Source organism: Vombatus ursinus, unplaced genomic scaffold (assembly GCF_900497805.2).
Source record: "Vombatus ursinus unplaced genomic scaffold, bare-nosed wombat genome assembly UNPS02014832.1, whole genome shotgun sequence".
Classification (NCBI taxonomy): domain Eukaryota; kingdom Metazoa; phylum Chordata; class Mammalia; order Diprotodontia; family Vombatidae; genus Vombatus; species Vombatus ursinus.
This window is the reverse complement of record NW_020954610.1, coordinates 55,018,689-55,045,202: the sequence shown is the minus strand read 5'-3', so window position 1 is coordinate 55,045,202 and position 26,514 is coordinate 55,018,689. Positions and strand designations below refer to the sequence as shown.

The 26,514-nt window shown below is 40.7% G+C and overlaps 1 pseudogene; it reads left to right on the top strand.

Annotated features, from left to right (window-relative positions):
* Positions 1-1,601: 1,601 nt before the first annotated feature.
* LOC114025858 lies at positions 1,602-25,141 on the top strand (annotated as a pseudogene).
* Positions 25,142-26,514: the final 1,373 nt, after the last annotated feature.

Below are 26,514 nucleotides of genomic sequence, written 5' to 3'. Positions count from 1 at the left end.
GTTCAAGAGATATTGCAAAGGTGAAATCAGCAGGTCTTGGCAACATCTTGGACATAGGTGTTGAGAGATAGTGAGGAGTCCAACAAAACTAGGTTGTAAGCCTGAAGGACAGGAAGTACTGCCATCTACAGTAATAGGAAAGGTAGGAGGTGGGAGGATTTAGTGGAAAAGATAATGAGTTCTGTTTTGAACATGCTTAGTTTAGGATGCTGAATATCCAGTTTGAGATGTCTCAATGGGCAGATGGAGATGTGAGATGGGAGATCAGTAGAGAGCATGGGGTAGGATAGGTAGGTTTGAAAATTATCTGCATAGAGATGGTAATTAAATCCATGGGAGCTCATGGAGTGTTGTCAGAAGGCTTGTTAGACCTCTGCTCTAGAGCATAGGAGGTAGATTCCCATTTCAAAGTATCATTCTTGCTAACTAGGTGCTAAACTCAGTTGTTTTTAACTAATGAAGGAAAGTGAATGTTGTCAAATACCCTCTATGTCTTGGCACCCTGGGGAAAAAGGCCAATTACCCAAAAACCCAAATAGGGTCAGGGAGAGTCCAGAAACCCACTGAACCAACTCAACAACAAAAGGGTAGGCTTTAAGCAAGGTACAAGGACAAAAGTGTTGGAAAGTGACTTTCAGCTATGCTGTATACTCAACTAATTCATTTTGCAAATTTGTTGAACCAAAACAGAACTCGCTAGCTTTTCCCCAAACCTCACCTCTCTCTCAATTTTCCCTGTTTCTGTCAAAGGCACCACCATTCTTCTAGTCTTCCAGGTTTTTAACTTTGGCTTTATACTCATCTCCTCACTACTTATTCAGTTGCTAAATCTTGCCATTTCTATCTCCACAATATGTCATGAATCCTACCTCTTTTTTCTCTCTTCACACAACTACCAATTTAGTTTAGGTTTTCATCACTTCCTGACTAGGTTAGGCTCCTAATTGGTCTTCCTCAAGTCTCTCCTCATTCCAATCCATCCTCCATAAAGGTACCTGTGACTATGCTTAAGCACAGATCTGTGTCGCTCCCTTATTTATGTCCAGTTCATAGTGACTCTAAAATCAAATATTGTACCCTCTATTCATCTTTTAAATCCATTTACAATCTTGCCCCAAGCTATTTTTCAGGCGTTATGGTATATACCTCTCCTCTTTCTCACTCTAGGGCAGCTAGACGGTGTAGTGGATAGCATTTCAGGTCTGCAGTCAGGGGGACTCATCATTGTGAGTTCAAATTGGCCTCAGACACTATAGCTGTGTGACCCTGGGGAAGTCACTTAACTCTGTTTGCCTCAGTTTTTCATCTGTAAAAAATGAGCTGGAGAAGGAAATGACAAACCACTCCAGTAGCTTTGCCAAGAAAACTCCAAATGGGGTCAGGAAGAATTGGACGCGACTGAAAATGACTAAACAAGGAAAACAATCTCTCACTCTATGACCCAGCCAAACTGGTCTACATGCTGTTCCTAATACACAATACATCACCTTGTGACTCCAATCCTTCGTACTGACCATTGACCCATGCTTGGAACGCAGCCCCTCCTCACCTGTACCTTAAAGAATCCTTCCCCTCCTTTAAAACACAGCTCAAAACCAACCATGGCAGCTGTGGGCCTGGGGCAGATCTTGGCTAGAAACCTGCATCCTGCCCCTCGCCTGCTGTGGGCCTCCCATGCTTGGCCAGTTATCTTCAAGGTCTCCGAATTGCAGGTAGTGCTGTGCCAAACACCGCAGAGCAAGCTGGACCTCGGGGACCCCCTGACGTTTGGGAAGCAGCTAACAGACCACATGTTGACCGTGGAATGGGGCAGAGACGAGGGCTGGGGTGTGACCCATGCATCCATCCTTTCCAAAACCTCATGCTGCACCAGCCTGCTCGTTCCTTCACTAAGGCACAGAACTCTTTGAAGGCATGAAGGCTTTTCGAGGAAAGCACCAGCGAGTGAGCCTCTTCTGCCCCTGGCTCAACATGGACTGCATGTTCTGCTCAGCCTTCAGCCTCATGACCTTTGCCAAGCTCCAACTTTTGGAATGTATCCGCCCCGGGGGTGGAGGTCGGTGAGGAGTGAGTGCCCAGTGGGGACGAAAGGAAGGCTAGCCTCTATATCCCGCCCACTTTCACGGGCCACGAGCCATGTCTGGGCGTCCACCGCCCCCCACCCCCACCCCGAGAGTCCGGCTGCCCGTCATCCTGTGTCCTGTGGCCGCTTATTTCTCTGGGGATTCCTTAACGCCCGTCTCGCTACTGACCGACCCCCGCTTTGTACGACCTTGGGCCGGTGGTTGTGGCGACTGCAAACGGAGAGTGAATCAGGGGCTAACGGTGCTCGTGCAGCAGGCCTCTCACCGAGACGATTGTGAGCAAGTCTTGTGGCTTTACGGCCCGCACCACCAGCTCACTGAACGTCTTCATCTTCTGGACCCACAAAGATGGCGTGGTGGACACTGAATGGACTCATTCTCCCGGGGGTGACTCAGCAGAGCCTGCTGGACTCGGCCCGGGACGTGGGGGGAGTTCCGAGTGTCGGAAGTGAGAGGTATGCATGCGTGAGCTGCTGCTGGCCCTTCAGGAGGGCCTGGTGCGTGACAACTTTGGTTCGGGCACAGCCTCCCAAGTGTGCCCTGTGCACTGCATCCTGTACCAGGGTGAACACCTTCATATTCCCACCATGGAGAATAAGCCTGACCTCATTCACTGATTCCAGAAGGAATTGTTTGACATCCAGCACGGAGATAGAGCTCCCAGGACTGGATGCTCCCTGGGTGACCTGGAGGCCAGATCAGGCCCAGCCTACCCTCTGTACTGCCCTTCCCCCCTCCAGATCTAATAGCACTTATTAATCCTTTGCCCCTCCCGCTTCTCTGCCTCTCCTGTTCATATTGTTCTCTTTACAATTCACACTTCAGCCAAAGATTCCAAGTGCAATATAGTTCTCCAGGAAGGTGGTCTGGGATGCCTGGGTCCCTGGGCCCCTAGGCTAGGCTACACTCCCAAGGCCATATGGTCTAGGATCCAGGCATCCAGCCCCGGTTACTCCACCCCTCAGGGATCCCACAGGCTGTTCCTCACCAGCTTCAGAGAGCAATAGCTATGGGCCTGGATGATGTCAGAAGAGGACACCAACACCACCACCACCCCCAGCCCCAAGCCCCCAGTCCCTTAAGCCTGTCTGTGGTTGCAGTTAATTTTTTTCCCTGCATTTGCCAAATAAAAAGCCAAAGGATTAAAAAAAAAAGAAAAACAGCTGAAGTAATCCCCCAAATGCTAGTGGTCCCTGCTAGAACTGTACTTCATTACTTTATTATCTTTATGCTTATTCTACATATACTTATCTATGTCCTTGTTGTCTTGACCATTAGAATGTAAGAGCCTTGGGGATAGGAATTCTTTCATTTTCATTTTTGCTTCCCAAGCATCCAGAACACTGCCCAGCACGTGAACATATTGTGGCTGCATAATAAATGTTGGTTGATTAATTGGTTGGTTGTGCTATGTTAACCATTTATAATAATGTCACTCCTTTAGACTGATCTTACCTAAAGGGAAAGTATTTGCTCATCTTCCCACCCATCCCCCAACCATGGACTGAAGGGAAATAAGTGAAAAACGAAGAGTCCTGATATAGGCACTGAGTACATGCACATGTACTGTATTTGTTGGCAGGGCTTCATCTGTATAGTAAAATGGCTGTAAAAGTCAGATTTAATTAATCTGGTAGATTGCAGTTTACCGGCAGCCCAGAATTATTCACTAGCTTCTGCAGCTGCTGATAAACAGTACCAGCTTCCCAGACTGGAATAGTGTGTCATCCCTTTGCCATCTTACAAATTACATAAGAATGGTCCAATCAGCATAGACTCACAAATCCAGCTCTTTCTCTCCAGTTAACTAAAAGCTTCTGAGGAAGTTAATACAAAGGTTTAGCACCTGGAATATGGAGAAAGGAAAAACCAGTGGAGGGAGTTTGGGCATATTGTCTTGGGAGTGCAGGAGAGGGACCCTGAATTTTTAAAATATTTAAGATAATCCCTATGATTTGCTTCATGCAGAAGAAGGAGCCACCTTATAATTCGACTTTATGTGTGCTGAAAAATACCCCCATAAATATCTCCCCACATTCCTACTCTCTAGTACCCACAATTCTTGCAATGGATTATAGGGCTCTTTTAAATACAAACACACATATGTATCTATCTATAATCTATGTATACATATGTATCAGGGAAGAGTAAAATAATTAATTTGATCACCTATGGAGACCTTTGTGGTAATGAGTTTAATAATGGGCCTCAGTCTTTTCTGAAGGAATAGGGCAGAGGATTGGAAAAAGAGTAACAGAAAGACAAAGAAGGCTATGTATGGTATGGTGCTGGGAATGTAGGCTCCTTACAGGCAGAGATTGTCTTTTCTTTTTGTATTTGTGCCCCAGAGCTTAGCACAGTGCCTGGCACAGAGTAAGCTTTTAATAAATGCTTTTTCATTAATACATTTGTGGATGAATCTATTCATTGATTGTTTTTATTCACATTCAACACATGTTCAAATTGGAGACAGAGTAGAATTCTTGGCTTTTTTGCTCATTACCCATGTGACCATGGGTCATTTAATCCTTTAAGACCTCAGTTCTTCTTCTGTAAAATGACAGAGTTGGATTAGATGATCCCCTCTATTTCTATATATGTGATTATAATCAGGCTGGAGCTGGCCCTGACTGGCTCTGGAGAGTCCATTGTTAAATTTTTATTGTGAATGTTCACAACTCAGACATCAACAAATGCCACAAATCAGGACTTGATTTATTGTTTTGTTAATTGTCTAAGAATCACTTTTAAGAAGTGATGGGGAAAATAATAATAATGCAGATTAAACTTAAACATGTCTCAGAAAATTTTTTTTATTTTCCAGAGAACCAATTGTTAAGTATTACAAGCACACTCCTGTCTTTAATATCCTTCCTATCAATCAATCAGGCAATAAGCATTTATTAAGCACCTGCTCTGTTCCAGGCATTGTGTTGTGCTGCTGGGAATATAAAAATGAAAGTGAAAAATCCCCACCTGACTACAAGAATCTTATATTCCATTCTTTTTCACACTGCCCTCCACACAATTCCCTAGTCATAATCATTCCTTCTAGTCCAGAGTTTCTTTTAGGCTCATTACTTATCCCTAGGTAGTCCAGTGGCTGAGTTCCTTGTAGTTTGAATATCTGTCATTGAACAGTGTCATACTTGCTTCTGCATCAACTGATAGTTTATTAAGATATCTAATCACTTTTGCAAATGCTTCACTTTATGGGGTGTCTCATCAAAAGCTGCACTCTGTCCTGCTGCCCATTGATTTTGGTGAGATTTTCTTTGTGTTGGCAATTAAGACCTAGGTCTTCTTCAGAATCGTTTGCCCAGTTTAAGTGGTCCATGGTCAAAAAAGTTAAGAATCTATGTCTTAGCTTATGGGTCAGGAGATGATATAAATGAAAAACTCAAAGAAATCCATTTTTGGTCATTCTCAGTTGCATCTATTTGAAGGACTGCTGAAGTAGTTTGATGGTGAAAATGAGTGTGGAGGATAATCTATAGATTTTAGTCACTCATTAGGGCAACTTCATGCTGTTCTTCACAATAGGTACTGACAAAGATTAATCCATGGTTCTCAGTAGGAAAAAGTCCCTTTTTTTTAGAACTCTGATGTAATTCCATCAGGCATATGGAAGTTGAGTGCCGACAGAAGAATATTCCTTGGGCCTCCTCACTGAAGAGTCTGTTTCACTAAAGAGCTATATCCAATAATTTTGTACTAATTGAGCCTCAAAAATAATTGTGGAGCACAAAAAAAAATGTTATGGAAGAATAACTCCCCTTTCTTCTTGCCACTAATGTTAATGGCTGGATAAGATGCCACTCAACATCAAGATAATTGTGTTGGCAGGACAGATACTGATTGAGAACTCAAACGGCCAGTTGTAGGATATGCTGAAACAGTGACAGGTGCTAGATACATCCTCCTTTTCTTCTTCAGTGATTCAATACAAGGAGGTCCCAGTTAGCTTTCTGAGGATAGCTTTGTGATCTTGAGCAATTCATCCTCCAACCCATCTGTAAAGTGAGGAGATTGGACAATGTGATTTAGAAGCTCTACAGGTCACTTCTAGCTCCAAATTCTCTGCTCTCTTGAACAACAACAACAAAATATGCTGCTTCTTTGCAAACATCAAAACAATAGTACATATTACTAAATTCTCAGACTATGTCTCCTTCACTTCTTAGTAATAGCTAGAGCTAGGGACAATCCACTAGTGTGTAAATATCCAAAAATAAGGAAATAGAATGGTGTGATTATACTCCCATCTAGCCAGAATTCTCATTTACCCACTCTGAGAATGTGAAAAATCGTGCTGTTTCTTAAAGGATTTCATGGAAATAAATTCCAGAACTTCCCTTGGTCATTTGTCCAACTCTTTCAGCTATATTGTCCATTCTCTCTTGATCTTGTAATTTGAGAGAAGAGTTGGGGATCAATCAACATGCATTTATTAAGTGCCTACTGTTTTCCCGGAACTGTGCTAGCACAAAAAAAAAATACAAAGACAAAAATGATTCAGTCTTTGCCCTCAAAGAGCTTACATTCTATCAGTCATCTTAGACCCCTTTCTCTGTTCAAGTCTTCATGGCTAGATTTGCTCTTGGACCTATATGAAATAAATGTCAAAAAAAGGTCAAAAGGATTCTCTCTCTGTCTCTCTGTCTCTCTCTGTCTCTCTCTGTCTCTGTCTCTGTCTCTCTCTCTCTCCTGCCTAGCAACTCACATCTTCCCAACTCACACCCTTATAGAAGGTATCCTAGGCATGAAGAAATGCAGGCTTCCCTGGCCCCCTCCTGATGCCAAGGTTGTATGTATGTTTTCCTCTATTTCTGTCACCCCAAGTAACTCTAAACAACCCACAGACAAGACAAAACCCAGCAATGAACAAAAGCTGGCTGTGTGTTATCCATCAGTATTATTTAAGTAGGACATGCTGTGCCATTCGAGATACACTCATACTTAAGTGATAAGCTATAACGTATGGTATTCATTTACTTCTCCATTCCAACAGTAATATAGTGAAGACGATAAATTTTCCTGTTTGTTCTCTGACCCACTGTTCCTGGGTTAAGCAGCATGCTTTGTCTACATTTGTGAGTTGTTACAAGCTTCTAGCTGCTGTGGACTAGGGTATTGATGAACAGTAGAAAACGGAGCCTTGAATAATGTATAAAGCATTAAACATCCAACCATTTCACTGGGAAAAAAAAAGGAAGGGGTGGGGGTGGGGAGAAAGAGTGTTATATGTTTTCTCTATTGTAGCTCCTTCATTTACAAAACATATTTGTCAAGTCTTTTGCTAAGAATAATGCTGTGATGCAGTTTCCCATCATTCTTGTTAATGGGACTGTCTTAGTGTTACAGTAAACAACCATAACTCTTGTATTGGAGCCATTGGGAGGCAGGCTTAGTTTTTTCAGCATCCAATTAAGGGTGTCTCAAATTTGCCATCTAGGATCATGAGAGCTGTGACTCAACTGCTAGCCTGACATTGGGGGGAATAGGGAGTTCTGGATAATTATAGAGCTGGAAAGGGACCTGCAGAGGCCACATGGAGCTCATTCTCCTTGCCTCCAGCAAGGTATCCAGCTCAACCATTCTGAGTATATAAGAATCATGATGGTTCTTAAAGGATTCTTTTGAAATAAATTCTAGAACAACTTTTTGTCATCCGATCCTGTCTTTTAGCCATATCATCCAGACTCTTTAATTTAGCATTCAAGGCTCTCTGCAACTGGGTCCTCAGCTCTTTGTTACTAATTCCCTATTCCCTTATACAAAACCCTGAGCTCCCAAAAAACAAAAACAAAAATATTGGTCTACTTGCTATACTCTGAACATATCTTAAACTATCTTGTCCTGTGCCTCTCTTATTCTGCTGCCCCTACCTACTGCAATGTCCATTGTGGGCTGAAGTCTACCCATTTTTTCAGGCTCAGCTCACCTCCTATCTCATCCATGTAAAGTCTCTCCTGACCAGGTCAACCAGCAGTGACATCTCCCTTTGAACTGTTATACGCATCACTCATTTAGCATTTGTTACTGCTCTGGACTGTTTGTTATTTTTTCATGGGTATAAACCTCATCTCACCAGCTAGAGTATATCCCCTAAGAGCAAGAACAGTGTCTCATTCATTAAAACATTCATTAAATACCTACCACATAGAAGGAAGAAGGGGAGCATGGTGATCTGGCCCTGAGTCAGGTAGATCTGGGTTCAAGTTCTATCTCTGACATATAGACAACCACAGTCACTTAACCTCTTGGTGACCAATACAACTCACTAAGACTGTAAGTTATAGAACAGGTGTCAACATGCATTATTAGAGGGAATTTCCTTATCCAGAATTTCCAATGTGAATGAAATCACAGGTCTAGTCTAGCTCTATGTACAAGGCCCTGTGCTAAGCTAGGGATGCAAAGACTTAAGACAAGCACTCTATATATAATATCCTTAAGGAGATATTAGTCTACCACCACCACTAACATAACAACACTAACGGGTTTGCAAAGAATTTGACATACAATAACCCTGTGATGTATAGCTTTGTCCATTGTATAGGTACAGAAAGTTAGAGAAGGCAAATCCTAGCTTTAGAGTTGGAATGGATGCTAAAGGTCAACTAATTTAACCTCAAATTTTTCAGAGGAGAAAACTGAGACCCAGATAAGTGAGGTGACTTGCTCAGTGTCACTAAGGTAGGAAGTGAGAGGTGAGATTTAAATCCAACCCCAAATCCAGTCATCTTTTCTCTGCATCACTCTGCTTTTCTTACCAGGGATGGAATTTGGGTATAGCATGTATTTAGATAAGAATGATGCCAGGCAGCCTGTGATACTGGCAAATATAAGATCCAGGCAAAGTATCTTGGAAAAGTTGGGGAAGGAGAAATCACTTTTAGATCAGGGAAAACTTCATGAAGAAGTTATTTAACTTAAGTCTTAATGCAAGAGATATATTTCAATAGGCAGACATGAGAAAAGGTTTATTATAGTAATGATGGGTGCATCATTGCCTGTGTAATTACAATGATGAAAGAGAATTTCAGACCAGATTGGGGAACAACTAAGAGCCCAATTTGGTTGGAACACAAAAAAATGTGATGGGGTGCAATGACAAATAAAACTGGAAAGGTAGTTTGGACTCACATAGAGCTCTGAATATCCCTATGTCAAGACATACATTTATTTATACATTTATTGGTTATTGTTATAAACTTCTTCTTTATGGCTTTTGCCACCAATTATGTGACATCCTTTTGTTCTCTCTTAATGAGATGGAAAATCACCATCTTCCAAATACTTATCCTTTATATCCTTCCAAGCAGGCAGTGGAGTGGGCCTTCACTCTCCTACTCTTCTGTAATTTAAATAATGGAACGAAAAATGTATGACTTAGTATATGGTCCTAGAAGTTTTATCATGAAGAGAGAAAAAAGGAAGAAAGAAAGGGAAAGGGAAAAAAGGAAGAGAGTGAAAGGACAAGAAAAAGAAAAGGAAGAAGGGAGGAAAGAAGGAAGGAAGGAAGACAATGAGAGACAAAGAGAGAAAGAAAAATAGAGATAAAAGAAAGAAGGAAAAAAAAGAAAAAGCCAATGGGCAAGAAAAAACAGAGCAACAAGGGGAAAAAGAAAGAATGAAAAGAAAGAAAAAGAATGGAAAAAAAGAGAGTGAAATGAGTTAAGAGGTGGGTCCTGCAGGAAATGGAGGTTTAATGTTTGTGTAAATTGAAAGAAGAAATCTACTTGGAAATGAGAAAATGCAAGATTAAAATGGAAAACACAGCCCAAAAGCTATTAATACCTAACAGACCCAAATTGAAAAATAAAAGCGATAGGTGAAGCATACAGTTCTCAAAATGAATTCATGTCATAAACCATTAACATCAGCTTTACCTTATTACCTGTAATTCCGGAGAGAGAGGCCCCCAAGCAGGTACAGGGTGTCTCATTATAGGAATCAGAGGAGGGCGGGAGGGGAATCAACACTCTCATATTCCAGCTTCCACCACCTTTGATGACCATTCCAATCTGTCTGTTAGTTCATTCAATACAGTAGTATCTTTCTTTTCTCCCCTCTTCCTATCCAATCTCTAGGCAGAATGGTGAAGGCCCATCAGTTACCAAGCAGACTTAGAAGCAAAACATCTATTCTTCCCCTATGGAGGGTTCCCAAATAATGACTGCTATGATGGGACATTGGGGTTGTTCTAAAGTGAATGCAGGAGTAGAGAAAAGAGAACCCTAAAATACTGGGCCAGAAGATTATCACTGCCCACTCCCTAAAATTACAGCTTCTGGCCCAATGAGTCATCCAAGCTGCAAAGGAATTAGCTAGTGAGAAATTAGTTACACCTGACCATACCTCCAACCCATTTGCTTAATATCATCTCAATCAAGGTTATGCATAGTGGGCGGTTGATAGGCACTTTGTCTCAACAAAGATTCTTCCTCCTCTTTCTCTACATCTTGTACAGAGGACTCAGCCTGGATGCATATCAGTGATTTAATGAGTAATAAGTCTAATGCCAAGATGACCTTATGACAGGGTCTCATTTTTTAAAAATCATCCAATAGGGAGCCCAAATCACAAATATCTCCCCTTGTGCTCTGATCCACCAAGAGAATTAGAAAGGAGACCTGCCCTAGTATTCATCCTCCTTGACCTTCCTGTCTGGGATTCATTCTTAGGAGAAAATGAGAGACTGTAGTGAAGCAGAAAGGCAACTTTGATTTTCTGATGTTTCATTCAGTAAGCTACCTGTAAGGTAGTGGCCACATAAAGACAAAAAAATGAAACAGGCCCCGCCATTCCAGAGCTTACATTCTACTGAAGGGATACACACAGAGAAGTAAAAATAAAATGTAGACAAAGTAAAAACAAAATAATTATGGTATGGAGGAGAGCATTAATAGTAAAGGAAATGGGGGAGAGAAGGAGGTATCAGGAAGGTTTCAGGTAGCATCTGAGCAGAAACTTGAAGGAAGCTAGGAAGTCCGAGAGGCACAAATGGGGAAGGAGTATATTCCAAGCATCTAAGACAGTTCATACAAAACAAGGAGGAATATCTAGGAATTTGTGTGTGTATACGTAAAAATTATATATTACATTATTATACAACATGATTATATTATATAATTATTATAACTACATAATAGTATTTACTATAATTTTATAACTTTAGTATTCATATTGTAATCATAATGAAAATACATATATTTTGACAACTATCTTTCATTAAAATTGTTTCCTTTGTAATCCTATGTATTTTATTTTATACAGTTAGAAACATTTTTCTGAGAAGAGGTCCATAGGTTTCACCAGACTGCCAAAAAAAAAAGTCTATGAAGCAAAAAGGAAAAAAAAAACCAGTTAAGCAGCCTTGGGTCAAAAAGTAGAATGTGTGAGGGGGCAGTAATGTGAAATCAATCTTGAATGATAGATTGAGACCAAATTAGGAAGGGTTTTAAATGCCAAACAGGGCAGATTTTACTTTATCTTAAAGGCAATAAGGTACCACTGGAGCTTTTTGTGCAGGGAAGTAACATTTTCTTGTTCTATTCTTGGGTAGTCAGAATCCTGCCCTTTCTGAGTTTCATGGGGTTTGGTTCTCCCCAGAAATAGCAGCCCCAAAACACTGAACATGTCATCTGAACTTAAGATATCCACAGCCAATTGCAGAACAGAAGGAAAAAAAAGATACCTTTTACCTTCATCCAGTACGTTGGGAATAGAACTAGGAATGGGAATTGTTTTAGTATGAGTGAACTTCACTCTGTAGAAGAAACATGTTACTGAGGATCTGAGCATAAATAAAATTATTTCTTCCACCTGACTTATATAGCATTATTTCTGAGATGTTATCATTTTGGAAACCCCACCAGCAGTGGTTCCCAAACTAAACCTACCCAGGACCACTCCCACCCTGACTCAGAAGAAAGAGCTGATGTGTTGTAAGCAAACATTTAAATGAAATCGAGGAGTTCACAGTTTAATCAAAGGGACCAGATACTCTTAAATTGAATCATTCTTTTGTAATGTAAGCCCTCCTCCACTGGTTTTATCTTCCTAGTTCTTTCTTATGTCTGATTTTCTTTAAGAAATCCCTGACTTCCTAGCTTCCTTGTAATGGAAAGTCTACACGCACTCTTTTGCTGACCTGATTCCTCACTGTCTCTCACACCCTTTACCTAATAGACAGCTATATATGCCTGATTAACTCCAGAAGAGCTAATGGAAACTAGTTAAGCACCATGCCATTAAGAGGAAATGGGTATTAATACAATTGAACTGCCTGAGCACATTAAAAGACTGATGTGGGTTCCCAAAACTCTAGTGTGCTTCCATTGTAATGGTATTGTGTTTTTAAGGCCCAACACAAAGGAGTCCAGACCCAGGCCTTGTTGATGGGAGGCAATGTCATTTACTGGAAAGAGTACTAAATCGATAGTACCAAGTCCTGAGCTCTCATCAATCAATCAGTCAACAGGAACTTATTAAGAATTTACTTTGTACCTGGCACTATGCTAAATAAGGACTGGTGATACAAAGAAACAAATAAAAATAGCCCCTGCCCTCACAGAGCTTACATTCTAATGGGTAAGATGACATATAAATAACTAGGTATATTCTAGATACTTACGTAGTAGATATAAAGTAACCTTTGAAAGGATAATACTAGTAGCTGGGAGTCAGAAGGGGCAGGAAAGGCCTCTTGGAGAAGGTGGCCCTTGAACTGAGTTTTTAAAAAAGCCTATCTATTCTAAGAGTTGATGCTGGATGGGACTGAATTCCTGGTATAAGGAACAGTCAATGCAAATATACAGAGATGAGAGATGGAGGATTGTGTGCAAGGAACAACAAGTAGGCAGATATGACTAAATTGTGGAGAGAGTGAAGGATCGTAGAATATAAGAAATTTGGAAAAGTAAGAAGGGCAAAGTTGTGAAGAGGCTTATATTCAAGGTAGAGGACTTTATATTTGATTCTGGAAGTAATATCGAACAACTGGCACTTAATGAGCAAGAGGGGAACATCGTCAGACCTATCCTACTTTGGCAGTTGAATGTAGTGGGGAAAGATATGAAGCAGGAAAAACAATTTGAAGGTTAATCGACTAATGACAGCAAGAAATAATGAGGGCATGAACAGGGTTGTGGCTATCTGAATTGCAAGAAGTATATGGCATGTGGTGATAAAAATGACAAAATTTGTCAGTTGATTGGATGTGAGGGGTTGGTGAAAGGTAGAACTCTTGAGGGTGACACAAAGTTGGATAACTAGAAAGATGGTGGTGACCTTGGCAGCGATAGGGAAGTTCAGATAAGGAAAGGGTTTGGGGGAAAAGATAATGAATTCTATTTAGACATATAGAGTTTGAGATGCCTAAAGGATATGGAATGTCCAACAAGGCAGGTTGCAATGCAGGACTGGAGCTCAGGAGATAGTCTGGAGGTGGATAAATACATGTGGAAATAATCTGCAAAGGATGATAATTGAATTTAGAAGAGTTGATGAAATCATCAAATGAGAGAGTCTGGAGAGAAGGCTGCCCAGAATAAAACCTTGGACAGAAACATAGGCATGCCATAAATGATGGTACAGGAAAGGAGACTGAAGACTGGTTACACAGGTTCAAGGGTAACCAAGAGAGAGCAATTAGGAATACCCAGAGAGGAGAGAGGATACAGAAGAAGAAGGTGGTGGTCATCTATGGTCTTTGCTACTAACTCACTTCCTACTCTTTGGCAAGTCACTTTTTCTCTCTAGGTCTATCTCTACATCTGCAAAATGAGTGGGATGAGCTTAGTAATGCTTAGGGTCCATTTCTTCTCTCCCATTTTATGAGTCATTTGCTTCCCATTTTGTCAATTCCATTTAGTAGGTCATATAGCATTGATGGTCATTTCCATTTTTTAATGTCTCTGTTACATCCCAAAGATTCCTATCCTGACCCCACTCCAAACCAAACCCTCCATTGTAACAAAGAAATACAGTCAAGCAAAAAAGATCTATACATTGGCCACATCTGAAAATGCATGCCTTAATCTGAACCTATAGTCTACTACTTTTCTCATCAGAGGTGGGAAATATGTCTATACCTCTTCAGGTCTCCAATATGTGCTTATCTAAAACATGTTTGTATGTAGTTTGCATGTTTTCTCTGCCCTTAGGGTGTTACCTTCTTGAGAGCAGGGACTATTTGTTGTTGTTGTTGTTTTTAATGAGTATTCCAGGCTCTTAGTATAGTGCTGGGTGCATAGTAGGTACTTAATAAGTGCTTGTTGATTTCTTGACTGCAAAACAACAAAGACGACCACAATAACTCACCTCTTTAGAGGACTTTAAGATTTACAAAGTGTTTTCTTCTTCACAGCTAACCTGGAAGGTAAGTACCTTTACTGATGAATTGACAACAAAGATGGTAGCCAATTAACATTTTCCCATTCTAACAGAGTACTGAGTAGCTAGATTTGTAGGTTTATGTACCAGCTAAGTGGTGCAGTAGATAAAGTGCTGGACCTAGGGTCAGGAAGACTCATCTTCCTGACTTCAAATCTAGCTTCAGACATTTATTTACTAGCTATGTGACCTTGGGCAAGTAATTTAACCCTGTTTGCTTCAGTTCCTCATCTGTAAAAAATGAGCTGGAGAAGGAAATGGCAAACCACTCCAGTATCTTTTCCAGGAGAACCCCAAATGGGCTAATGAAGAGTTGGACATAACTGAACAACACATATCTGAGACTGCAAGGGTGCAATCCTTCCTTCCTGGAAGGAACGTGAATGTAAAATAGAGAATACAAAACACTTCTTTATTATACAGGGTATTCCAAATATCTTAGTGCAGAGTTTTTGTTTTTGTTTTTTAAATGCTTAAAACTACATTAAGACTGAAGCATCCTGCATTATTGAAGAGATAGCATAGTGTAGTGAATAAAGTATTGGAGTCCGGAAGATCTGTAGTGAAATCCTATTTTGGGGCACCTACTACTGATGTTACCTAGGGGAGGTCATTTACCTCTCTGAACCTCAGTTTCATCATCAGTAAAAGAAGAAGATTAGATCTGATGATCTCTAAGGCCCTCTCTATATGTAAATCTAAATGGCCAGACAGAAAACCCAGCAGACTCACAAAGGACTGAATGGACCAATCTCTTCTCTATCAACTCATTTACTCCTTGAAATGGGGAATACCAAAAAGCCCTAGGAACTCCCTCCAAATTCACCACCAAGCCAAGGCTCTATTCTTCAAAACTTTGCCCAGATCACCTTCTCTAGAAATCCTTATTGGGTTTACTCTGCACTCTGTACTTTGGCCTCTTCCTAAAATCATGGAATTTAGAGCTAGAACAGGCCTTGGAAATCATTTAGTCTACCCTCAATCCCATCGAAGGAGATAATGTATGTAAAGCACTTTACAAACCTTAAGGTGCTATAGAAATGCTACTTTGTATTATTATTGTCATTATTTCTTAAATGAGCCAGTGGAGACTCAGAGAGCTAAGTGACTTGCTCAAGACTCTGGTGATAAGAAGACACAGGATTCAAGTTTAGCACCTGTGCCTCCCAAACCAGGCTCTTATATAGCTGACAATTAAATTGAACTTGACAACCTACTATACCTGAACTTGGAGTCTATATCCCCAAATAAATTGTATACTCCCCATGGTCAATGACTATGTTTTGAATTTCATCTAGTATGGAGCATGCACTCAAGTGGGTTCTCAATGATACTAATTTTGTCTTCTGCTGAAGAGTTGGAAAAACCTTATGGAAACAATCAGAAGACTGCTAACAAATCAGGAATTGTATGTGCTAAGCCTTGTCCTGGTGGTTGAGTAGGCATACAAGAAGGCAGTTTGGTATGGTAGAAAGAACCCTGCATTCTGAGTCTAAAGACCTGTGTTTAAATTCTAATTAAGATACTCATTGGCTATGTGACCTTGAGCTGGCCACTTAATCTATTTAGGCCTTGGTGTCCTCATTTGTAAAAGGGGAACAAAAATAATTGTAGAATGGAATATTTGTGCTATTTAGCATTTTGAATTGCTTTTTGATCTAAACTTCTCTTTGCATCAGGATGTAGGTAACTCCCAGTAAGGAAATACCTTACACTGATGAATACTGGCTTTTAGGGAAAGGGCTCTTAAGCATTTCTGTTTCATGGCCTCTTTTGGCAACGTGATGAAACCTAAGGACCTCTTTCTCAGTATAGTGTTTTTCAATGCATAAAATAAAATACATTGGATTATAAAGGAAAACAATATTATGAAAATTCAGTTAGCAATTAAAAAAAAATTCATGGACTCCAAGTTAAGAACCATTGTCTTAGAGGATTGTTAGATTGTTACCCAGAGTCAGCAGCTGGGATGTGTGTGTGTGTGTGTGTGTGTGTGTGTGTGTGTGTGTGTGTGTCTGTGTGTCTGTGTGTCTGTGTGTCTGTGTGTGTGTGTGTGTGTGTCTGTGAGAGAGAGAGAGACAGAGACAGAGAAACTTGAACTTGAGCCTAACTCCAAGGCCAACTCTTTTTCCTAAAAGCATACAACCTCTTTTGGATTTTATAATGATAAATGAGATAATATATGTGAAGGATATTAGTTGCTATAAAGTGCTATATAAATGTCAAATAGCATTAATGTTTATTATTAATTTATCATCATTAATACTGTAGTAGTAGGAGGCAGAAGAGTGGTATTATTATTAGTAGTGGTGGTAGTAGTAGTGGTGGTAATAATTGTAGTAGTGGTAGTAGTAGTAGTACTAGTAGTAGTAGTAGTGAGTAGTAATAGTGGCAGTGGTGGTGGTGGTAAGGAGGAGGAGAAGAAGGAGGAGGAAGAGTAGTGGTGGTGGCACTGGTGATGATAGCATTAGTAGTAATTACCTTGGAGTCAAGAAGTGATTCAACTCCTTGCTGTAACACAAACCAACTGTATGACCCCAGGCAAGTCACTTAAGGTGTTCTAGACAACACTCTAAGACTATAAGGTACAAAAAGAGAACAGACCTGCATTGGTAGGAGTAGTTCTTCATTACAAGCTTCCTATTCAACGAAATCACATCTAGTCAACCAGAGCCAAACCCTATAGCATAGAGCCATAAGTGTCCCCAGAGTTGCTAGGGGAGCTCAGCACATATTCTAAGGGATGTACTCCAAGCAATCCCAAATATGTATATAAAGATAAGTAGGGCAACTAGATTTAAACTCAGGTCTCCCTGACTTTAAGTCTAATATTCTGTCTAAAGACTCTACCTAGCTAGCAAGGATCCTCGAATCATTCATGCCACATACTTTGTTGTTGTGCAGTTATCTCAGTCATGTCCAACTCTTCTTGCTCCATTTGAAGTTTTCTTGGAAAAGATACTAGAGTGGTTTGCCATTTCCTTCTCCAGTTCATTTTACAGGTGAGGAAATTGAAGCAAACAGAGTTAAGTGACTTGCCTAGGATCACACAGCTAGTAAGTGTCTGAGCCCAGATTTGAACTCATGAAGAGGAGTCGTCCTGATTCCAAACCCAGTGCTCTATTTACTATGCCACCTAGCTGCCAGACATTTATTATATACTGCCTAATATTACTAATTAGTTGTATAGCTGTGTAGCATTTTTGCCACACAGAAAATGTGTTCAGTAAAAGAACAGTAGGAGGCACTGTACAAGTATGAGATACAATGTGATGTTATTATTATCAGAGTCCTGGAATGAGAATAAGTATCACATTAGTTCTCTCTCAAGGAAGCAAGAGAATATTCCAATCTTTTTAGGGTCAAAGAGTGAGCCAATGGCAGAGGCTCAGCTCAGAAATTTCAGCTCCTGCCTTCCTGATGAACTGAATTCCACCTTTAGGGGTCTGGAGTAGAGTTCCCAAACTGCAAAAAGTGAAATTTCCCTGAATCTTCCTTATAGTATCTGCCCCAGAGGTGACTAAGAAGAAAATCCCTTTCTCCAGGCCCAGGAAATGATGAGGAGGAAAATTAATTCCACTTGAACCCGATGATGATAGGAGCAGTTTGGCACAAATGATTGTGTCTCAACTTTAGATGTTTTATACCTTGAGCAGAACATCGAGTTATTTTTCTCTCTCCAAACACAAAGGAGCGAATATGATTCAGTTCAGCCATATCAAATTCACAATTTCAAAAGGCTGCTTGGAGTTTTGACAGGTGTTAAAGCCAACTGGGGCAGGGGAAAGGAGGCTTCTTTTCCTTTAGAAGGTTTTTTTGCTTAAGGCAAAGGCTGGGAGCCAGGAGTTAGGAGTGCTGCTGACTTTCTAAGGTCACTGGTTAGGAGTCTGTGTTTTTATATTCCAGCTATTGGAGGCTAGTGAAAGGAGCTGAGCTGATAAACATGGAGAAGCCTTAAGTATGGCATTATATCCCCTTGCCCAAGCCCTCTGATTGGCTTGAGTGTGCTCTCTCTGAGCCTCTCTATACTAAAAGCACTGGATTAGCTAAGCAAGTTTAGGAGAGGTACTCAATTTCCTCATCTGTCAAAGTAGGGATTAATAGACCTTACCCTGCCAACCTCATAAGACTGTTGGGAAGATAATGAGATAACAGATTTTTTAAAAATGTTTTGAATACATACAATGTGGTATAGGTATAGGAACTAGATCTGGGATTTCATTGATATGAGGAATTTCTATATGAAAAGACCTTCTGACCCCCTTACCAATACAGCTCAGTGGCGTCCTGCAGTTAAGAGTCTTAAAGAGCTGCCCAAAACACTGAGGGTAACTAGGTGGTACAGCAGATAGAATGCTGGGCCATCTTCCTGAATTCAAACCTAGCCTCAGATACTTCCTAGCAGTGTGACCCTGGCCAAGTCACTTAACCTGGTTTGCCTCAGTTTCCTCATCTGTGAAATGTGCTGGAGAAGAAAATGACAAACCGCTCCAGGATCTTTGCCAAGAAAACCCCAAATGGAGTCACAAAGAGTCAGACACAACTGAAGCAACTGACCAACAACAAAAGAGCACTGAGAAGTTAAGGAACTTTTCTAGTTACAAAGCCACTATGTCAGACTCATACTCAGGTCTTCCTGACTCTAAGACCACTATGACATGGAATGTTAACGTTAATTAAGAGGAAGCAGAGTAAAGGATTCCTGTCCATGAAGTTAAGATCTGCCTCTGATATACACCAATCATTTAACCTCATAGTACCTCTGGGTGAATCTCTAGAACCATAACTTTGAATGACAGGAAGCAGCGTATGGGAATGTTGCAAAAAGCACAGGCAGTAGAGTCAAAAGATTTGGGTTCAAATACTATTATATATATACACACATACACATACACACACATATATTATATCTTACACACACATACACACACACACACACACACACATTTGACTTTGGGCAAATTACTGAACATCCCTGGACCTCAGTTTCCTTATCCATAAAAAAGGAAGGTTGAACTAAATAGTCTCTGATGCCCCCTCCAGCTCTAGATTTATGGCCAGTTTAAGGATGAATTACCGATCCAATCCCCATCGGAGGAAAGTGTTGCCGTACTGGAAAGTCCAATACACTATTGAAATCACAGCTCTGGACCCCATTGCCCTCAAAAAGTCAATATCATTATTATTATTATTATTTCCTTTAATATTGATTTTAAAAGGAATAAATCAAAGGAATCCAAAGCTAGGCCATTAGCTCTTCTTCAGTATTTTCCCCGACACCATTGTGGTTTACTCTGACTCTTCCTAAGTGCCTCCCTCTCCACCAACTGGCCACTCTTCTTACCTTTTAGTCTTTTTTTTTTCTCTCTAATTTATTCAGAACCCAATTTGGAAGAATTACCATCACCTCCATGTCATTTTTTGCCTCTACTACATTCTCCACAAATCATTTGTGTCACCCTCCACCAATGTTCTCCTCACACTGTACCAAATTTGAAATATATTTTATGACTTAGAGTCAGAAAATCCTTTGTGGTTCCTGTTTCTATCACAGATGGCAGCAGAGAAGGCAAGACTTTGCTTTTACTCGGGCAAGCCATAGGAAAAAGATAGTGTGGGACCCTTCCATATAAGTCTGACTTTATTTTAAAATAAATTTAAAATTTTAAATATTTTAAAATGCTTCACTTCTAGGAAGCATTTTTATCATCGCCATCAAGTATCTATTAAATGCTTGCTATGTGCGTAGCACCAACTTAGGCACTCTGGAGAAGACAAAGATATATAAGGTATGGGCCCTGACCATAAGGAGCTTATTATGGACTTTATGGGACACATAGCATAAAAACATGGTAATATAATTAACCATTTGAAGCAATATAGGCTCTCAGTATCAGGTGAGAAGTACAAGTCAGAAAATCAAAGAGAATAATAGATTTAGGACTGAATAACACCTTAGAGACCATTCAGTTCAACCTGCTTCATTTTACAAGTGAGAAAACTAAAACTCAGAAAAATTAATTGACTTGACCAAGGTCCTTTTGCATGTTGTTTCCCCCACCCACCCCAGCATTAGATTGTAAGCTCTTACAGGGCAGAGACTTTCTTTTTGTCAGTTGTATCTTCAGAGCTTAAATGCCTGATTAATAGTATGTGCTTAATAAATGTTTATTAGATTGTATTGGATTGGTCATGTGAACAGTAAATGTCAAAGGCAGGATTTGAACCCAGGTTTTCTGACTCCAAATTCAGTGCTCATTCTACTGTTCTATGCTAATAAGTGTTATAAAAGTTCAGATAAGGGAGATATCACTTTTTTTTTTCCTGCTGGGCAAACAACACAGCATAATGGACAGAGTGCTGGACTTGGAGTCAAGAAGACCTGAATTCAAATCCCACCCTTGATACTTATTACTTGTGTGCAAAAAGGGGGCGGTAATAATACCATTAATACTCCCATAGGGTTGTTGAGAGAGTTATATGTAGTAACATCTATCTAAAGCTTTGACATTTTAAGGCACTAGACAAATCATAGAATAAATTTTAGAATTGGAAGAGACCTCAGCAGCCAATTTTTCCAATCCATACCCCAAAAGGAATTCTAATTATATTATTGCTGACAAATGGTCATCCAGACTCTACTTGTGGACCTCCAATGAAGGAGATACCAATACCCCTAAAGGCAGCCCATTCCCCTTTCGGATAGCTCTGATTGTTCAAAGTTTCTTGTCTTCCTCTCCATCCTCCATGACTTTAAGCTTAAATTTGCATCTTTGAGATTTTCATCCATTACTCCTTCCCAGCTCTTCCCTCTGGGACCAAATAGAAAGATTTTCATCCCTCTTCTACCAGAGAGCCCTTCAAATACTTGTCAGTTAGTATTGTTTTCAGTATATCTTTCCATGTTAGACACATAAGAGGCATTCAGTAAAGACTTGTTGATTGCTTGGTTCATTAAGGGTAATTTATTCCTGCCCAACTTAAATATATGGAGGAAAGAAGCTAGTCTCCTCTAGAAGGATGTGTACATCTACCTGAACTACCGGTCCTATCAACTGTTTTCAGCAGATTCATTTTCTTGTGGTCCAGACATGGCAGAGAAACTATAAGCTATGAAATCCATCTGCTGGGCTTGTAGATTAAACCTCTTGAGCTCCTCCTTGACCTTCAGAGAGCAAAGAGGACCAAGCTGTGCACTAGGCAAATTTAAATATATGCAGGCAGGGCTGAATGAAGGAATTTTTGCACTATTGGGGTCCCTGGCATAGTCATCAAGTACATAAAAATGCTGATTTGAAATGTCCTGTAATTTGCAAGATGGCTGATATATAATCGCTAGCTTTGAGCTGATTGACAGCTTACCCAGTCAGTGTCAGGGGATATAGGAATACTGGAAAAAGGCTGCATCTGTCCCCCTTTTCTGCCTTTTTTCCACTGACCCAATGTAAAAAGAAAGTTTGTAGCAACAATGTGAGGAATCAAAAGATGCCTGGACACAATCCTATCCTTAGACTGCTGCTTGGTGCCCTTGTGAGTAACTGAATAGGAGAGGGAGTTGGTGTAGGGCAGGGAACTCACAGCTGGAGCCTTAGCATCCATAAATGGCTCAGTGCCCCCAACTGGCTCAGTGTGGTTATGACCTGTGCACTAAGATGCCAAAGTAAAGAGAAAGTATCATTTGTACTAAAAAACACGAAGCAACCACTTCCCCCCCCAAAAAAATCTTAGAATTATAGAATGTAAAAAAAAAAAGTACATGATTTGTTCCTGCATAGTTTCGTTTCTTTTGCTAAAGAGTACAATTATCTACACAAAGCAAGTACCCTTCCTTTCTTTTAAAAAATATTTTTTAGAATTGTAGAATGTTAAAAAAATGTGTATAATATGTTCCTATAATTTTTTTGCTTGTTTTGCTAAAATAGCATAATTATCTACACAAACTGAGGCTCTTCAGGTCTCCAATTCTTCATCTTTAAAACAAGGGAGTTTGGAGCTACATTAGGGTTTCTTAACCTTTTTTGTGTCGCAGACCCCCTTTCATAGTCTAGTAAAACCTATGAATCCTTTCTCAGTATAGTGTTTTTAATAATTGAAGCAAATGCTAAATTTCAGTTGGAGGTTAGTGAAAGAAAATTTTTTCTGGTTCAGGTTCATAAACCCCTTGAAATCTATCCATGGAACTCTTGGGAGCATGAGAACCCGGGTTTAAAAACTCATGGAAAGGTAACAATGGTTCTACCATTTTGTTCTAAAAGAGACAAGGTCAAATGGAGGCATGTTTTCTCATTCTGCTCCTAATACAGTATCCTTTAATTAAATATTATCATTTGTGTTTGTATAACCTGGGGAAAACTAACTTTGGGGTCCACACCATGGGATTATAGCATTCAAAGGTATAAGGCATCTCTTGGAACACAATAGCTAGGTGGCTCCAAGGTGTGCAAAATGCTTTGCATATGTTATCTCATTTCATCCTCACAACCACCCTGTGAGGTAGGTACTATTATTGGTATTATTATTCCCATTTTACAGATGAAGGAACTGAGGCTAAGAGAGGTTAAATGACTTGCCCAGGATCACACAAGCTAGCATGTATTTGAGGCATATTTTGAATTTGGGTTTCCTCTTCTCCAAAACCACCTAGTTGCCTAGTCTAATCCTTTATTTTACAGGTGAGGAAACTAAGGCTCAGGGAGATGAAGTCACTTGCCTCTTGTTCACTGCCAGTGCCTAAGGCCAAGGAAAACCTATAACCAGATGCAGTGCTTTAACATTTCTCTGTTGACCAAACTTTACTTCAAAAAAAGCTCAATATGGTTATGACTTGCAGGAAAAGGACACAGAGATATTCAATAAAAGGGGAAGTATAATTTGGACCCAATAGTTAGCCCTGGCCTTGCTGACGATTCAGTATGTAAGTTGTGAGTAGTGACTTCATTGACAAAATTCCACACCTTGAGAGCCTCTCCTTTCCTTTTTGACCTTCCCAGAATGCTGGTACAAAAGAGCATCACTGCTGCGTGCTGGCTGTAGCGGAGGGCTGGGGGGGGGCGGTGTGGACGTTTCAAGGAAGTTCAACAAAATTATCAGAATCGAGGTCAAGTGGCTGCTTTATGGTTCTCCGCTGGGCCCTCCTCAGCGCCTCGTATACATCCTTCATCCTTTGTTTAAGGTTGTATTAATAAAGAGGAGGTCTAGTGCCCATTAGACAGCGCAGCAGCTCAACTCCCTCCCTGAACAGTGGGCTATGAAACTTCAGAGCGGTCTTTTTTAAAAAATAATAATCTGCCTCTGTTCCTACTGATGAGGAGCGACTGCCTCTCTCCCCTGACCTTCTGGGTCCAGCCAGCCAATCAAGGCCCGCACTCGCCTCGCCAGTGTTAAACTTCACAGCGCTTTCGGTTACTCTGAGGTCTGTCCCCATCGATTTTTTAAAAAGTCAGCATGCCAGGAGTTCATGTCAGATGTCAGCTGGCTTCAGAGTCACCGGCGATAACCTGCTGTCTCAGCACACTGTAGCTGCGCGCCGCGCCCGTGTTGTGCTCTGCCTGATTGTCTAGTGAATTGGGAAAACATTGTGCGGAGTGCAGCAGCTTCACTGGTGGGAAAAAATTGCTGAACAGCACCTGCATAGTAAAGCGAGACCATCTGCCTCCTTCACCAGTCCCCTTCCCCTCCCCCGCATCCCTCCCCCAATTCGCAGTGGACGATTTTTACTCTATTCTATTTTATTCCATTCTATTCCAAGGGTCTGTTCGCTTAAGAAAACCGTGCAGCCCTTTCAGCAGGTTAGAAAAGGGAAAAAAAAAAAAAGCTGGGGGGGGGCGGCTTAGGGAGGGGGTTAGGGGAAAGGATCAAAATGAGAAAGGGAAGAAAAGAGAAGGCCCGGAAGAAGTGATGATGGAGGGAAGAACAAAACATCCCCCTCCCCATTTTCTCTCGGTTGCACGGTACAGGAGAAAGTAACATTCCAATAATCATACGATCCATTTCAGTCAAACTTCGCAGCATCTGCTGGAGCGAGCCAGCCGGTGTGCTCCCCTCCTAGAGATTTCATAAACCTATCCACTGTAACATTCTGGTTAAACCGGAGACAGCTTGTATCGATTTTTTCATGTTTCACATGCTTATCCATGTGGAGGACAAAGAGACTATCTAACTAAATATTTTTTGCCTTAATCAGACAGAGAGAGAAGGGCTTCAAGGTCAGTGATGGTGTAAAGCTGACTCTTTTTGACCTCTATCGTTCGGGCGGTTCTGTCTTTTCCTTCTGCCTTAATAGGCGCCTACTTCCCTGATGCCAATTACTGAACAGTCTCTACTACTGCAGCCCCCTTTGCTCGGGCTGGGAGATAACTCTCTGAGTCAAGCCCCAATATTAGGTCGGCTGGCTTTGGCCAGATATGCTGCTGACTTTGAGCAAGCCACATCAGCGCCCCTGAATTCGTCTCTCGATCTCACTGTTACAGTCCTTGCTAAACAGGTTGTCTTTCTTTTCTGTTCCCTGTTTTTAGCAAACAGAGCAGGCAGCAGGTACATATTTCCTCTGTGAAAATAAAAAAGCAAAAACGCAGGATCCAGCCTTAGCCACCTACCACCTCCACTGCCGACAAGCTGCAACAGTATACAGTGTGAATGGCTCACTACCTGGGTAAGATATACTCATCAGAGAGGGGAGAACAGGAGGCTTTAAGAGGCTAGCTTCAGTGGGCCTGAGGGGGCTGCTTTACCGAACAATATGCACGATTTACAAACAGAGAGAAGAATTTATTGTCGCACATGTAGTCGTGGCAGTTCCAGAGATAAGGGGAAAACCTTCTTTAAGGCAGTCTTTTTAGAGAACTAAATCATTCGTTAAGATATTGGGACTCCTTTAAATTAAGCACTCAGACCAGATTCTAGTAGGATAGGAGACCTATTCTTCATTCCCAGTGATGTTATTCATCTCAAGAGGAGAAGATGGAGATTCAGGTTTCTTTGTACAGTGATTGTTCTGCGTGGGTTTGTGTATGTTTGAAGGTCAGGTGGGGGGGAGAAAGAGAAAGACAGAGAAATACAGGCAAAAAAAGACAGAAAAAGAGAGACATGAAGAGATACAGAAAGAAAGAAAGAAAGAAAGAAAGGTGAGAAACAGTAGTGGGAAAAGACAGAGAAGGGAGAGAGAGAGAAGGGAGGGTGGGGATTGAAAGAGAAGCTATATTTGTCCAAGTGGTCCCCTAGGGAGGGGATATATGAATTATCAAATGGCTGGTTGTGGTGGGGACACCCTGAGTTGCATAGACCCCAAATCTATTTATCCAACACATCTTTGAGATAATGAAAAATACTGACCCAGGAGTCAATTTGATTCAATTCAATCTAGTCCAAGAAGCATTTATTGAGTACCTACTATGTGTCAATTACTGTGTTATGTACTGGAGATCTAAGAGAATACAAAAATGAAACAGTTCCAACCGTCAAGAGAAAAATCTTATTGGTAAAACAATTTGCACAAATGTAAGTAAATATTATATATATATATATATATACACACATATACATATATATTTACATATATATATACACATATATTTACATATATATATATATATACACATTGTGATTTCACTAGTATTTCATTCTGTGGTTTTCAGTAACGTCTTAGTCTTTGTAACCCCATTTGGGGCTTTCTTGGTAAAGATACTGGAGTTGTTTGCCATTTCCTTCTCCAGCTCTTTTTTTTTTTTCTGCTTATAGATGAAAAACTGAGGCTGACAGGGTTAAGTGACTTGCCTAGGATCACACAGCTAGTAAGTGTCTGAGACCTCAGGCCTACCTCCGGTCTGGCACTCTATCCATTGCACCTCCTAGTTGCCTTTTCATTGGTATAGGGAATTCCTAATAAGGTAACTCCCTCTACCTATGCATATCAATACTTGTTCCATGCTTTTGTAGTCTCTAAATTCCCTGGGGCATTAAGAAGTTGTGTCTTGCCCAGAATTACACAGCCACCATGAATTAGAGGCAGTGTTTGTCTTCCCAACTCCCA